This window comes from Otolemur garnettii, unplaced genomic scaffold (assembly GCF_000181295.1).
Source record: "Otolemur garnettii isolate 467f Iridium unplaced genomic scaffold, OtoGar3 scaffold00110, whole genome shotgun sequence".
Lineage (NCBI taxonomy): Eukaryota > Metazoa > Chordata > Mammalia > Primates > Galagidae > Otolemur > Otolemur garnettii.
In genome coordinates this window covers 2,201,010-2,218,568 of record NW_003852505.1, presented here as the reverse complement: position 1 = coordinate 2,218,568, position 17,559 = coordinate 2,201,010, and the positions used below count along the sequence as shown (strand labels likewise).

Genomic DNA, 17,559 nt, shown 5'->3' with positions numbered 1-17,559 from the left:
ATTCAAACCCACCACCTTAGGTGTATGTGGCTGGCGCCTTAGCCGCTTAAGCCACAGGTGCCGAGCCAGAACTTCTTTAATAACATCAAAATCTGGAGTTCACTAGATAGGGAAAGACATGTACCTACATGCCTCAAAGGTACAGGGCAAAATGGTCATAATGGCCATAATGGTCATTGTTAAATGGTCATAATGGCTACCCTGAGTCAAAAGCCAAGGTTATATTATGTTCTGAATCATCTATTTAAGAAGGCAAAGTAGTGAATAACTAAATTGAAAAAACAATACTCAACAGAAGGAACAGAAAAAGGCAAAATAAAATGAAAAGCTTTATTTCCGCTTTCATGTGAAACCCCTTCTTTTAGGGTTCTAGCCACTATGCTATACCATACACTTCAGCTCTATGTCACTGTCACTTGTATACCAGGATTGATCTGCACCAGGGTTGATAAATGATTTCAAGTGCTCTCTCCCCATTACCATCCACATCCTTCTCCTTCTGCCTTACCTGCCATACAACTTCCACGTCTGGATCAATTGTCTACTGCCACTGTTTCTGTGTCCAGGCTGCTCAGCCCTAGAAGAGGAAATGACAGAATCACATAGACACAAATATCTTGAAAAGCATGATTTCTGTGCAATATTATACAGCAGTTATATATGCAAGATATCTATATGTGCTGATACAGAAAAATTATTTAAGACACATTAAATAAAAAAGCAAGTGATATAACACACTCTAATATGGACATAATAAAACAACAGATAGTAACAAGTATTGGTGAAGATTTAGAGAAATCAGAATCCTCATATACTGCTGGTGGGCATATAAAATGTTTCAGCCATTTTGAAAAATAATCTGGTAATTTCTCAAAATGTTAAACACAGAGTTACAATATAACCCAGCATTCCACTCCTAGGTATCTACCCAAGAGACATGGAAGTATATGTACCCCATAAAAATTTTGAACATGAATGCCCATAGCAACATTACTCATAATAGCCCCAAAGTGGAAACAATCCAAATGTCCATCAACTGATGAATGAACAAAACATGGTATATATATACACACACACACACACACAATGGAGTATCATTCAGCAATAAAGAGTGAAGTGCTAACATGCTCTAACAGATGAACCTTGAAAACACTGTACTCAATGAAATAAGCTAGTCACAAAAGACCACATAATAGTATATGCTTCCATTGATATGAAAGTCAAGAATTAAGGAAAGTGGATTAGTGGTTGCTTGAGATTGGGGATGATGAGAGGGATAAGGGAGTGAGAGCTAAAGGATACAGAGTTTCTTTTTGAGATGATGAAAATGTTCTAAAACTGGACTATGGCAATGGTTGCACATAATTGTGAATATACTAAAAAGCACTGAACTGTATATTTTAAATGTGTGAATTGTATGGCATGTTAATTATAGCTCAATAAAGCTGTTATTTTTTAAAGCAAGTGGTAGAATAATACATGTGCTATGTGCTCATTTATATAAAAACCAAAACTACATATGCATGTAATATAAACATTTGTGAATGTATGTAAATATATAAAACATGATTTGGAAGGATACCCACCCATCTGTTAGCATTGGTTACTTCTGGGGAGAGAGTAGGATTGCCTTCTGTAACATCACACTTTCCTGTTTCTCCTCCTACCACTCTGGTTGTTTCTCCAAGTTGCTTTTGTAGGCATTCCTTCCTCTGCTCATTCCTCTAGAATCCACATTTAACTCTTCAGGCTCTCCTTGAAGTGATCATATGATTATACATTTCCCATGGCTTCAACAAGCCACATCTGTCTCCAGACTCATTTATTCAACAAATATCCATTGAACACCTACTAAGTACTGTGCTAGATTCTAGATGCTCAGCAAGAACAAGGCAAATAAAGTGGCTATTCTCATGGAGCTAGTGGTATGGTGTGGAAGATGTATAATAAACAAGTAAACTAGTAAATGAAACAGATAACTTCAGATAATAGTGATTGGTAGGGAGAAAATAAAACAGGGTGATATGATGATATACTAACCAGAATAGGGGCCTACTTAGTTGAGATGATCAGGGGCATTTCTGAGGAACTGACACTGGAGCTGAGACTTGGATTATGAAAAAGATAGTGGGAGTAGAACATCGTAGACAGAGTACAAAGTCCCTGAACAGCTGGGAATAGAGCAAGCAAAGGGCCTAGTATGAGATTAAGATCAGACATTTTGGCAAGGGCTACATATTACTAAGTCAAAGCATTTAAGATCTTAGATTATATAAAGTACAACTGGAAGTCATTGGAAGGTTTTGAAACAGGGAGAATGTCTTAGTTTTATGATGGGATTAAAAAATATCATACATTGGATAACTTATAATTAGCATAAATTTATTTAACTCACAATTCCAAAGGCTGGGAAGTCCAAGAGCATGGAGCCAGCATCTAGCAAGGGCCTTCATGCTGCATTATGCCATAATAGAAGGCAGAAAGAACAGAGAGGGCAAGAGCAAGGAAGCAAGAAAAGTCCAAACTTGCTTTTATAACAAAGTCACTTTTGTAATAACTAACCCATTCCCAAGCTAATGACATTAACCCATTCATGCGACTAGAGCCCTTCCAACACTGTTACATTGGGGATTACATTTACAGCACATGACCTTTGGAAGACATATCCAAAACATAGCACTCCACCCCTAACCCCCTCAATTCATGTTCTTCTCATAATGCAAAATACATTCCATTCCAATCGCCCCAAAGTCTTAACTTGTTCCAGCATTAATTCAAAAGTATAAAATCCAGTATTTAAATCAGATGAGTGAGACTCAAGGCATGATTCATTCTGAGGCAAATTTACCTCCAGCTGTGAACCTGTAAAATTAAACAAGTTATCTACTTTGGTGGAACAGGCAGGAGACAGGCATTCCCATTCCAAGGAGAAATAGACAAGAAGAAATGGGCAACTGGTCCCAAGTTCAGTCTAAAATCCAATATGGAAAATAACATTAAGTCTTAAATCTGGAGAATAACCTCCTTTGACTCCATGGCCCACATCTTGAGCACACTGGGACAAGGGTTGGACCCCCAAGGCCTCGGGCAACCCTACTGCTATGGCTTTGCTCAGTTCAGCACACACTTCAGCTATCTTGGGTTGAATTCTTGTGCCTGCAGCTCTCCCAGGATGGCACTACATTTTGGTAGCTCTATAGTTCTGGGGTTTTGTGGCAGGTCCACTACCCTGGCTCCACTAGTCATTACCCTAATGGGGACTCTGTGTGGTGGCTTTGCCCAACAAGTCTGCCTGGGCCCCCAAGCTGTCTGATACATCCTTTGAAATCTAGGTGGAGGCCCCAATGGCCCCACAGCTCATGCACTCAGCACATCTGCAGAGTCAGCACCATGTGGATGTTGCCAAGGCTTATATCACTTGTGTTGTTCAGGGCAGTGGCACTAGCCATACCCAAGTCCACTTGAGCCACTGCTGTGGCAGCTGAGAAATGCTTTGCCCAAATGAGGGGAACAGAGTCCTGAAGTAGTCCTGGCCGGTGAATGCTAAAATCTAGTGGGCTCCTCTCTAAAAGCTTCCCCTTAAGTCCCTGCTCTGAGCCTACGATACCTGGAACACCCTACTCTACGACTTTGGGGTCTTTCTCCCACTGTTTCAATGAATAGCATCTGGTCCCCTTCTATCTCCTTAGCAGTCAGTCAGTTACTTGACCACACTCTTGGCTTGTCTTCCTAAACATGCCTGGCTTTCACCATGGCCAGATTGCATATTTTCCATATATTTTTGTTCTTCCCTTTTGATTATAAATTCCATCTTTAAATAATTTCTCTCTGCTCACATCTTACTATATGTGGTTAAAAGTAACCATGTAACTCTCTTTTCTTTCCTTTTTTTTTTTTTTGAGACAGTCTCACTATGTCACCTTCAGTAGCATGCCATGGCATCACAACTCACAGCAATCTCAAACTCTTGGGCTTAAGCAATTCTCTTGCCTCAGCTTCCCAAGTAGCTGGGACTTACAAGCGCCTGTCACAATGCCCAGCTATTTTTTGTTGCAGTTGTCATTGTTGTTTAGCTGGCCCAGGCCAGGTTCCAACCTGCCAGCCTTGGTGTATGTGGCTGGCGCAGTACCACTGTGCTATGGGCGCCGAGCCTCCTTCGAGATTTTCATTAGAAATTTCTTCTGCCAGATATCCTAGTTCACAGCCTTTAAATTCTGCCTTCTAAAAAGCCTTGGGCATGTTCAACCAAGTTCTTTGCAACTTTATTGACAAGAATGGCCTCTATTCCAGTTTATAATACTTTGTATCTCATTTCTGTCCAAGACCTCATCAGAATGACCTTTACCATCCATATTGCTACCAATGTTCTGATTACAACAACCACAAAACTAATCTCTAAGAACTTTCAGATTTTCCCTGCAGCTCTTGCCTTTTTCTGAGCCCTCACCAGAAATGCCCTTAATGCTCCCTTCTGAGGAGCTCAGAGCAGTATGAACTATGTGAGATATGTCAAATTTATCAGGCCCGAAGAAACATGCATTTGGGACTTCAGTCATGGCCTGTCCTCTATACCAATGACCACGGAGCAGTTGCTTAAAGGAATTTTGTTCTTTTTTTTTCTTCCCTGAAGTTTCCAAAGTAGCTGATAAAAATTTCCTAAGATGTTATCACAAGTTGCACGAGGTGACCTTCACCTATTATCTTCATATGTGCATATTCCTGGAGTATGCGATACAAAGAACAATGTATAGTTAATAAATAACTTATGTTACCTTAATGAACCAATGTAAGAACTACCCCTTCTTTTTTTCCCTTAAAGACCCACTTGTAACTTCTGCCAATCAGAGCATATATTCAGTGCAACTTGAATCTGTGTCTCTCAGATTGCAGTCCTCAAATTTGGCCCTACTAAACTCTCTATTTATATTAACTTTGCCTCAGTTTCTTTCTTTAGGTTGACAATTAACAGCAATGCAGGGTTCTCCCAGCCTGATCCTCTAAATTCTTTCAGCCTCCATCCATTACCTAGTTCCAAAGCCACGTCCTCATTTTCAGGTATTTGTTATTTCAATAGCCTTACTTCTTGGTACCAATTTTCTGTCATTGTCCATTTTGTGCTGCTATAACAGAATCCCTGAGACTGGGTAATTTATAAAGAACAGTGATTTATTTCTTACAGTTCTGGAGGCCAGGACCGAAGAGCCAGCATCTGGCGAGGGCCTTGTTACTGCACAATAACATAGCAGAAGGCATCACATAGCAAGAAGGCACTTGAGAGAAACCCAAACTAGCTTTTTAACAGACCCCCGTCAAGATAACAAACCACCCCAGCACAATGACATTAATAATGACCTATCACCTCTTGGAGATACCACCTCTCAACACTATTGCCCTGGGGAGGAAGTTTTCAGCACGTGAACTTTGAGGGACATATTTAAACCACAGCACAGAGTGAAACACATATGACCCTATTTACCTATGTAAAAGTTGGCTTTGGGTGTTGTATGGAGAACGGACATACAGAAGCAGGGAGACCGGGAAGGAGACTGCTACAGAGACCTAGGAGAGATGACAGTGGCGACCAAAGAAACAGAGATAAGTAGAATAATATGAAATAGATTTATTAGAGATAGGGCTGGCAGAATTTGCTGATGGATCGGATGTATGGGATAAGGGAGAGAGAATGAGATGGGTGCCAGCAGCCTCATCACCCCCGAAAGATGGATACTGCCCGCCACTGACTTGCACCAGGGGGCTGTGTAGGATAAAAGATGAAAGGACAAAAAGATGAGAATACCATAACTGTGAAATGATGACAGGCACCATTACTCTTAGATGGGTCCAGATTGAGCTGGAACAGGACAAGATAAGAACAAATGGGCCAAGTACTATCATAATAAGAGTTAACGAGCTAAGTACTGTGACAAATTGTTTTACTTATCTATTAGTGCTAGATCTGCATTATGTTACTTTATTGTTATCTAACTGTCCTTTATGTTACCTATTGGCTAAACTGCTAAATTACAAGGTTCGCTTCTGTAAAAGAGGTCATTGTGACCCTGTGCTTGCTTTTTGTTTCTTTTGCCAACTTTCTTTTTGCTTCTAATTGTAACTTTCAGCCCCATGTTTGACCCTTTGCTAACTTTCAGACTAGAAAAACCCCAACTTCAGACCCCTCAATGCTCTCTCACTTAGTCTGCTTTAGACTTTGCTGAGACAGCCCCATGGTTAATAAAGACTCCTTTTTGAAATTCTAATTTGAGTCAGTGCTCCTTATCTCGCCCCTTAACAAGAAGAATCAAAGATGACTTCTATGTTTTCAGCTTGAACAACTAGATAAGTGGCAGGTGCCATTCCCTGAGATTGGTGGAGATGACTGTAAGAACTGAGTTTTGGACATGTTAAGCTTGAGATGCTTATCAGTCGTCCAATCAGAGATCCTATGTAGATGCCCGGTTACAGATGTTTCTACCTCAAGGAGAAGGTCAGGGCCAGAGAGGGAAGTTTAAAAGTTGAAAATCAACAGCATAAAGACAGTATTTAAAGCCTTGAGAATGGATGACTTAAGATGAAAATGGAGAATGAGAAGAGAAAGAGGCTTAATATAGAATTCTCATGTCTCCCATATTTGTATCTCTAGTCCTAACCTCTTTTTCCCGTAAATTCTAGAACTACATCTTAAACTGCCTTACATAAATCCCATGTGTCCCAAAATGACTCTGTAAACTTTCTTTCCAACACTGGTCCTCTTTTTGTATCCTCTATCACCTATTCTTCAGTCAATTAAATCTTTTCTTCTTAACATCTCCAGTACCATTCCCCACCTTTCCATCCCCATGATTACTTGCATTTACAACCATCATCACCTCATCATTTTGTGATTATCATTGTTTAGCTTATGACCATCATCATCTCATGCCTCGATTACTAAAATAACCTCCCAGACCATGTCTCTGCCTCTAGTCTTATCCTCTACTTCTACCAATGAGATCTTTCTAAAACACCTTGATCATAGTACTTCCCTACATAAACTCTCCAGCGGTTTCCCACTGTTCAAGGTAAAGTACAAATTTTTAAAGCTAACTGATACGGCCTTTCAAGATCTGCTTCCCACTGACATTTCCAACTTCATCTCCTACCCACCCCCGCTTCCCTTACATTTTAGATATAGCAATTTATCATTTGTCATTACTTCTCTGAATTCATCATCTTTTTTGAAGGCAAGTATGAAATAAAGTTTAAGGAAGAGAAATACAGGTTTACAGAGTAAGAAAGCTTACAAAGCAAGATACATTTGCCACAGACAGTGAATGGGCCTCCATTGCAAAGAGGCCCATCATCCTTCTTTATATGTGCAAACATTTACAAGCAATGCACCCCACCACCACACTACCTGTTCTATGAAAAGTCTCCAGATTACTATCTACCCAAGACATTTGATCTCTTTTCTTGATGTCCCCTCAGTATCCTATATATGCTACCATCTTGATTGTCTGTTAACATCTTATTGTATTTACATGTTCATATATCTTTCTCCCACTATTAGACTATAAGTTTAATGAGGGCAAGGATGGTACCTATTTATCTTTATTTCTCTGAAATCTAGTATAGCCCCCAGTATACTATGTATAGCAACCACACTGCTTATATTTACCAAGTGCTTATGAGTGCCAAGTATTTCTATAAGTGCTTTACATGTACTAATTTGCTTAATCTTTATCACAACCCTAGGAGGTAGGTACTATTATTACGCTCAATTGACAAATAAGGAAATAGAGACTTAGAGAAGCTAAGTAATTTGCCAAGGTCACATAGCCACTAAGCTGTGGAAACAAGCCCAAGTGGTCTAACTCCAGAGTCTGTGCTTGTAATCACTATTATCTCAGTAAAAAGTCAATAATCTTGGTTCAATGAATGAGCAGTTGGGAATGGCCTAGAACATGTGATTTTTAGGTTACAATTCTGACCATGACATTTCACCTTTTCTTTAATTGAAAATCTCATTTGGTTTAGAGCTCAGAACACAAGAAGGTCATAAATATCAAATGAGAGATCCTTAGCTATGGAGCTCAAGGAAGTCCATAAGGACAAATGTCACTATCCTCATAGGTCTAGTCACTACCAAGGTAGGTTGATTTATTGGTGTTCAGTGACTAGGGCCAAAGAACAGAAAATAGGTTACGACCAAACATCATAACCTTATACAGGTTGAATATTCTTAATCCAAAAATTCAAAATCTGAAATGTTCCAAAATCCAAAACATTCTGAGTACCAACATGACGCCCAAAGGAAACAATCATTGAAACATTTTGGATTTCAAATTTTGGCATTAAAGATGCTAAACCAGTAGGTATATTGCAAGTAATCAAAAATGTAAAGAAAATCCAAGATCTGAACACTCCTCAACCCATAACATCAAAGCGTCATAACAGCAATGATTTACTGAGAACTCCATAGATGCCAGGTACTTTGTTAAGAGTTTTGCACTGATTATCTAACTTAATATATCCAACAGCCCTCTATGATACCGACATTACCATTATGTCCATTTTACAGATGGGAAAATAAGTTCAAAGAGGTTAAGTAACTTGCCCAAGGTTGCACAGTTAGTAAATGGCAAATCAGGATTGATGCCAGGGCTGCCCAACTGCAGAGTATGTGCTCTAAACCACCATGGTAGACCACCTCCTCTTGCCAATGTCAACTGTGATTCTATAGACTGTGCTGCCCCCAGGATAGCCACTAGCCACATATGGCCAGGTAAATTTAAATGAATTAAAATTAAATTTACAATTCAGTTCCTAGATACATTTTAAGAGCTCAAAGGCCAGATATGGCTAGTGGCTACCATATTGGAGAGCACAGAAAGAGAATGTTTCCATCATCAAAGAAAGTTTTATGAGATAGTGCGGTACTAGTGTACGATCTCTAAGACAGGGTAGGTAGCTTCATTAGACTTTCCAGATGCTGTGCCCTCTCTTCACTCTGCCAGTCTAGCTCTTCTCACCAGAGCGTCAGGGAAACTTTGAGGCATATGTCTAGGACCTAGACTTTCCCTATTGCCTAATCTATCATTCAGTAACATCACCTTTCCTATCTCCCTACTATTCCCCTCACTTCTGCCACTGCTTGTTAATTCATGCTCATGTTCCATCCCTATTGTCTCTGCCCTTATCCAGTTCTATGAATGCAGAGGTCCTACTGTCATTCATTCACATCCTGCCTCCAACCCAGACAACTAAGTTGGGAATAGATACTTCACAGAGTAAGTATGAAAGGTTGGCTGGGTGCTATGGCTCACCTGTAATCCCAGCACTCTGGGAGGCAGAGGCAGGTGGATTGCCTAAGCTCACGAGTTCAAGACCAGCCTGAGAAAGAGTGATACTCCATCTCTAAAAAAATAGCTGGGTGTTGTAGCGGGCACCTGAAATCCCAGCTACTTGGGAGGCTGAGGCAAGAGAATCACTTAAGTCCAAGAGTTTGAGGTTGCTGTGAGCTATTATGCCATAGCACTCTATCCAGGGTGAGCAATTAAAACTCTGTCTCAAAAAAAAAAAGTATGAAAGGTTTCCCCAGAAAGAAGAGATCCCTGGCTGTTGCCTGAAACCAGGCCCTGTCTTACCACCTGCTGCCTGATCAGCCCTCCAAGAGGATGGGCTCACCCTAACCATAGCCCAGGTGGCCTGAGATTAGCTGGTTGCTGAGGGGCAGCTTCTTGTGACCACTACAACTCCAATACTATTGTAGAGCTAATGAAAAAGATGTGGGACATTCTTAAGTGCTAATATGTTAAATTATAAATAAAATTTGATAGGATGCTAGAAGACAGGCTGGTTATAACCTATTCTACACACAGGGATGAGTGAGGAAAAAAAGAGACATAGTACCCAGTAATAGAGGAGTTAAGAAAGATATACTCAGGTATCCATGGTCATGGAGAATAGACATGCCAGGTTATTAAAACCAGTAGATAATCGGAAAGGTACTTAGGAATATATTATATGACCCATCTACACCCAAACTCTGAACCCCAGCAGATTTATTCCTCTAATCAATTCTTCGTCAATTTGCATTAAAATGAGAATGTATTTTCCAAACTGATTGCAGCTAATGGTCAGAGGAACTGGGAAACATCATTCAGACTGTGAATAATAATGTTCAGATTGATTTACCACAGAGAGTCTCAATGAGGGTATTTGAGAATTGTCTATACACACTCTCCAAAGTGGAATTCTGCTTATCAGGGCAACTTAACATTCTTCTTGGAGATCCACACCAAAGGTGTATAGTAAGTCATGAGTCTCAAGCTGTAAACCCAAGAGTTTGAGGTTGCTGTGAGCTGTGACACCATGGCACTCTACCAAGGGTGACATAGTGAAACTCTGTCTCAAAAAAAAAAAAAAAAAAGAGTCTCAAGCTGAATATGTCATAGTCCATAATGCTGCCAGTCACATGGTAAGAGTGTGCCCCAAACCAGATACATTCTGTTGATTCCCAGAAGATTCTCACACAGAAGCAAGTTCAGCCTGCCTCATGCTGCTTAGCAATGAGTTACTGTAGGGAAAAGAAGACTGGGGAGGGCTCTGCTCTATCCCTGTGATAAGTGGGCCATACTTCCTCTGAAAACACAGCTGTGGAATAAAGACAGTAAGCAACAAGCAGAGCTCTGGTTCAGGCATGAACCACTTCCCTGTGGTTGTAGCAGAGTGGTAGTGGAGCAAGGAAAGGACAAGGGTCCAAAAGGCAGAGTCATCGCTCCTGAAAGAAAGATTACACACTGGAGACATTTATTGCTTTCTGTTTTTCCTCTGAAAAGAAGAAAGTAGGTCAACACACTCAAAGAACTGTGACCAAGAACAGTGGGTCTAGGAGAGAGTCATTTGCTGATCCCTGTGCCAAAATGTAGGAGTAGGAGACATGCTTCTCATTTTAGGGCATTTGGCTAAGGTCACTGGGCTCTGGGGGAAACTCAGGCTGCTGATCCCTTGATATGTATTCATTGCAGGCTCTAGGAGTTGGGTGCAAGGGGAGGCTCACCGTTTTAAAACTAACATCTAAATGGTTGGCTGGCATGAGCTGGCAAGCACAGGAATGTTTTTATGAGCAAACTGTGTGCCTACTTTGGCTTTCACACAAGATGGACAAGGCTCAGAGCAGCTTGGCTAAATATAGACAGTACAGGGGGGCCTAGGAAGCAGGCGAGCTAGGTTTCATTCCCGGATCTCTGAGCTAATCTTCGGGCCAATTCCTTGAGTGTGTCTTTCTTGCATATACTGGTTTGCTCTTACAAGGCAAGATTATTGAATGCATTTTCCCAGGCCTAGAGGAGGGTTCACATGGAATCTGCTGCTGCATGTGAATCCTTGTCTCATTTTCCCTCAAAAGATTCAAGTTCACAGAAAAGAATGGTTGTGATCAGGTGGAAGGTGGAGAAGCTGAGGCAGTTGGGAGGAACACGAAGCTACGATGACCCACTGGGAGCCACACGTCCTCCTTGACTAACCAAGGTGGCTACCCAGCCAGAGGCAAAAGGAGGCTCCCTCACCCCTAGGCCAGAGGCAGAGGCGGCTTAGAAGTGAACCAGAGGCACCGAATCAGAGCTTCTTCTGCATGACACACAACTGTGAGGCGAGCAGTGTGAAACACAGGAATTTAAGTAGGCAATTTTAGTACGAAATTCAGAAAGTAGGTAGCTCTTGCCCTTTGCCCACAAGCCATTCCCTTCATCAGCAAGTTTCTACTAGCTCAGAAGCAAGGAAACCAAACCGAGGCAGCCACTTTTCCAATCTTTAGTTAGGAGGTAGTGCTCCCAGGGAAAAAACAGACTATTCACAGAGCACAGGAAGCTAAGCACAAGGAAACTATTTTGTATTTCCTGCCTCAAGACCCTGGGCCCTACCCTCTCCCTGGACACTTCTCCCAGAACACAGTGCATCTCTTTGTGGCAGAAATATCTGGGAGAAGTTACTAGTTTTTTTCCTGATTATAAAACTAATAAGTGGTTATTGTATAAAATTAAGATTTTTTCAAAATAACTAGCATAGAGGCTTCTAAATGTTCTCACCACAAAGCAATGATAAATGTTTGCATTAATGGATACTCTAAATACTGTGATTTGATCACTACGCAATGCATACACGTATAAAACATCACATTATACCTTATAAAGATTTAAGTTATTATATGTAGCAACTAAGATGAAATAAAAAATTAATGGCATAAAGGAAAATATCAAGTAGAAGATAAAAATCACATAATCCCATCATTTAAAGATTGCCACAATTAATAGCCTTTATGTAAATTTATAGGATTCAGCCCTTGCTCAATTGCTTACTTACCATGTGACCCTGAGCAAGTTATTTAACCTTTCTGAGTCTCAGTTTTCTTATGTACAAAATGAGAATAAATGCTCACTTGGGCAGTGCATTTATTAAAATTGAAATGATACAGAGAAGATTAGCATGGCCCCTGTGTAAGGATGACACACAACTTTGTGAATTGTTCCATATTTTTACAATTAAATTCAAGTAGGGGACAGGGGGGAGGGAGATTGGCATGCTCTCACCTAATGGGTACAATGTAAGGGCATATGGCACACCTTCTGGGTGAAGGGCTCAACTACAACTTTGGACTTTACCTAACAAATGCAAACATTGCAACCTAAACATTTGTGCCCTCATATTAATCTGGAATTTAAAAAATGAGAATAATCATAGTACCCACTTCAAAGTGCTATTGCAAGGATGAGAGAATTCATGTAAAAATGTTTACTAGTCCCTAACAAATCGTAAGTAATCAATAAATGTTGGCCATCATATTCATTATTATTCTAGGTACATATATTAAGAACTACCCATATTGATGGCTATATATTTCATCTTGTGATTGTACAATTTCCCTAGCATTATTAAACATTTAGGTTGCTTCCACGATTTCGCTATTACAAAACTACTGCCAGGAGCACCCTTCTTGTACATCTCTGATCCTTTCCTTAATATAAATTTCCTAGGATTGAGTTGACAGCATAAGCATGTTTTAGGCTCTTGTTAACAGACTGGAAAATGGCTTTCTAAAAAGGTTGTACTCATTTAAATCTATACCAGCGGGGCCATGTAAGTGCCCATCTCTCCATACTTTCATTAACACTGAAAAATAACACTTCTTTTTAAAAGTCTATGATAAAGATTAAATAAATAAATAAACGTCTATGACAGGTCAAGTACAGTATCTTGCACCTGTAATCTCAGTGCTTTGGGAGGCCAAGGTGGGAGGATTTCTTGAGGCAGGAGTTCAGGACTAGCCTGGGAAACATAGCAAAACCCCATCCCTACAAAAAAAAACTTTTTTTTAATTAGCTAGGTATATGGTGCCATTCACCTGTGGTCCTAACTACATGAGAGGCTAAGGCAGGAGGATCACTTGAGCCCAGGAGTTCAAGGTTAAAGTGAGCTGTGAGATCATGCCACTACATTCCAGCTTAGGCAACAGAGTGAGATCCTGTTTCTTAGATAAATGACAGAGATAGATAGATAGATAGATAGACAGACAGACAGATAGATAGATAAATAGATACAATCTGAACAGTTGAAAACAGTCTGAACAGTTGAAAACAAAGAAAGAATGGGAGAGAGAAGGGGGGAGAGAAGGGGAGGGTGCCAGGCAGCTTGGGGGTAGTGGCTCATACCTGTAATCCTACCACTCTGGGAGGCTGAAACAGGCAGATTTCTTGAGCTCAGGAGTTCAAGACCAGCCTGAGAAAAAGCCCCATCTCTACTAAAAAATAGAAAAATTAGCCAGGTGTTTTAGCTGGCGCCTGTAGTCCAAGCTACTCAGGAAGCTGAGGCAAGAGAATCTCTTAACCCCAAGAGTCTGAGGTGGCTGTAACCTGTGATGGTGCCATGGCACTCAAACCAGGGCAACAGTCTTTTGTTGAAACTCCACCTCAAAAAAAAAAAAAAAAAAAGAAGATAAGAAAAGAAAGAAATTAATGTTTCTGTCAATTTGATGGGGGAATAATAGTGCCTTCATTTGTATGACTTTGATTATAAGGAACAATAAACATTTTAAGCTCTCTGTTGAGCTTATATAGTAACTCACATATTTTCAGAGACAAAAACCCACAGTGAAGTCCTCAGGAATCCTGAAATGAAAACATACAGGGAACATTTCCATAAAAATAGTTCACATTTGAGTAGTTGATATACTTATTTTTTAACTATTTTTATTGTAAAATATACCATGTAGAAAATTATGTATCTTAATAGAGTTTCATAAAGTAAATATACTTTTATTTTCCATTTAGGTAGAGAAATAGAACTTTGCTAACTACCACAGAAGCCTGGTACATGTCCCATCCCAACCCTCAAATTAACCACTATGCTGACATTCATGGTCTCTCTTCCTCTCTTCCCTGCTTTTCTTTAGAGTTTTATTCACCCAGTTGTAACCTTAAATAAGACAGTTCAGTTTTGCCTTTTAAAAATATTTTAAGTCTCTTTCACTTAGTAACTAATACATTTGTAATAAAAATTATATTAGACTATAATAGCATAGAAACTTAAAGAACCGAATGATCAAAAATGTTCATTTTTGATAATAGTACTTTACTGACACATAAAAATATACTTACACAATTTTCCCCAGGCATGTGAGTTAATTACTCAGCCTTAAACTTAGCATGTCATTTTGATATAACATTTTGATATGCAGCCCTCAAGTTACAAACATCCAACTTACATACAATTTGCAATTACAAACAATATTACAAGTTATAGATAAACCTGTCCCAACTTAAATACAAATTCAACTTGTTCTGAACCTATCTCATTCATAACCCAGGGACTGCCTGTAGTTACAGTTGGTTCAATCTTCAAGTCATTCAAACTCAGATGTCAGTTACAGATTAAGATTCTGAACTGCGACCTAGTAGACAGGTCATAGTTCTTAGTTGCAAGCTATGGAATCTACTCTGACCAGATTGAGCAAAAAGGACATATATTAAATAATATTAAACAGTCCACAGGATCTCTGGATAGCCATAAAGCCAGGCCCTGAAGCAACTAGAAATAAAGCACAATTATACCGTGGGCACTTCTCTGGCAAAATCACCACTGCCACTACCCTAGAGAAGACATCAACTCCCCATGATCCATGCCTTTCATTTGGGATTTTGAAGCTTCTGGTATCTTCCTTCAAACAGCCCCCAGAAACCTCTTCCAGAAGGAAGACTGAGCTGGAGAGATTCCAGCTGCTCAATGTGACCCTTCTGTTGCTCTCTGGTCTCTGCTGTCCACAATGGTGGCATACTCTCTACTGGATCCCAACTAGCACGGTCAAGTTTTCCATCTATTTGAGGTTTTCTTTCGTACTCAGCTCTTCAATAGAATGTAATTTTTTTTTTTTTTTTGCAGTTTTTGGCCGGGGCTAAGTTTGAACACGCCACCTCTGACATATGGGACCGGCACCCTACTCCTTTGACCCACAGGTGCCGCCCAGAATGTAAACTTTTTAAGGCAGAGATCATTTCATCACTTCTAAGTAATCAAATATTATTAATTACCTAGTACATTCATCAACAAATATTTACTGAATGCCTACTCTTTTTATAAAGAAACTCCATTAGTGTTTATTTTATTTTGTTACATACTAGTTAATTTAAGTTTCTATTAAATATTTTTTCTCATAACAATTTTTGTATTAAATCATAACCTTGTACATTAATGCATTTATGGGATACAATGTGCTGATTTTATATACAATTTGGAATGCTTACATCAAACTGGTTAACATAGCCTTCACCTCACTTACTTAATTGAATGCCTACTCTGAATTTGGCATAGTGCTAGGTACTGAGGGTATCATTACCAACAAAACAGACAAAGGTCTTCTCTCACGAGCTTACATTCTAGCAAGTATAGAGTAACAATAAATATACAAACAAATCAATAATCATAATTTCAGGTTGAGGAGAGGGGCAGAGCTACCTTAGATAGGGTGGACAGAGAACATCTCCATGAGGGACTGACAGTGGAAGTGAAATTTAAAGGAGAAGAAGAATCGAGGCATTTGCAGAGTTAGAGGAAGAACTGTCCCGGTAGAAGGAATGTCACGTGAGGAAGAAACAATCCTGTTTTTTGGGTCTGAGGCTACAGCTTGATGAGTAAGCAAGAGAGTAAAATGCTTCTGTTTTATTCCAAGCATGTTGAGAAACCATTGGAGGCTGTGAGCAGCCAAGAACGACATAACCTAATATACATTTTGAAGGATCACACTGGCTGGTGAATGGAGAATAGGTTATAGGGGAGACAAATTGAAACAGTTAGGAGGCAAGTGGTCCAGATGAACAATGATGGTGGTTTAGACTAGGGTGGTTGAGAGAAGGAGAACTGATCACAAGTGGGATATGCCTCAAAGTTAGACTCAATAGGAATTCCAGATTGGCTATGGGAGGTGAAGGGAAGAGGAGAATTAAATATAATACCCAGAACTGGGGGCTTGAGCAACAGAGTAAATGATGCCAACAGTTACCAAGAAGGAAAAGAGTGAGGATTCAAGTTTGGATTTGGACACGTTGAGGTGCTGCTGTCTATGGGACTAGACATGGTAAGTAGACAGTGAAATATGAGGCCTGAGTGTAGAGAAGAGGACAGGCTGTGTGTTATTCCTTGCTAGGCACGCATGCTAAAGGGATGTATGAAATGTTTAAGACATAGTTTTAGAGAAAGAGTTAACATAGAAGTTCTAGTTGATTGGTGTTTACATGTCGCCAGGGAAGCCTGGAATTATGATTGTCCCTAAACCCACCCATGGGAATAAAGCCCTTTGAATGTTCTTTATGTCATGGATATCCTGATGTCATTTTGTATGTCCAGAGCAACAGGGTATACCACACCAGCTTCTCAAGATAGTTTCATGATATAGCTGGTTTTGACGTTGGGGTCTTGAGTTTCACTCCATAAAAGCCTCAGAGACCCTGAGATTTAGGTGGGTGGGCTTTCCTGGGCAGAGACATTTCACAAGTGTCCCTGTCATTTGCTGTTAGTTGCTCCTGTATGGCCCTAGATAGAGAGGAACTTGGACACCTATGCCTGCCCAATACATGTATTTTTCCCATTGCATTGCTTCTTGGCCTTTTGTCTAAGATCAAGTGTAGTATTTTTCCTGTTGCCTTTGCTCTGTGTCCTCTGCTATAACAAACTTTAACTGCAACTAAAAACCTTCCATTGAGTCTTGTGAGTCCTTCTACTGAATTGCCCAACTTGCGGTGATCGTGAGATGCCCTAACACAGTACTTGCCCTCCAGGAGCTTAAATTTTAGCTGAAGAAGAAAAAGGAAGTGATGGTGACTCAATCAGGTCAATACAGTATAGACAGCCTGAGGCCAGGGACTAAGTCTTTATTCATCTTTGTATCCCCAAAAGAGGGCTAGGTAATTGAGTGAGCCTCAATAAAAGTTTGCTAAACTTTTTTTTTTTTTTGAGACAGAGCCTCAAGCTGTCACCCTGGGTAGAGTGCCATGGCTTCACTGCTCATAGCAACCTCCAACTCCTGGGCTCAAG

The 17,559-nt window shown here is 40.1% G+C and overlaps 1 non-coding gene across 1 annotated transcript; it reads left to right on the top strand.

Moving 5' to 3' along the window:
* The first annotated feature begins 12,409 nt into the window (after window positions 1–12,409).
* LOC111727530 lies at window positions 12,410–12,514 on the top strand. The gene has a single exon (XR_002775064.1). It is a non-coding gene; the product is annotated as a U6 spliceosomal RNA (small nuclear RNA).
* The last annotated feature ends 5,045 nt before the right edge of the window (window positions 12,515–17,559 follow it).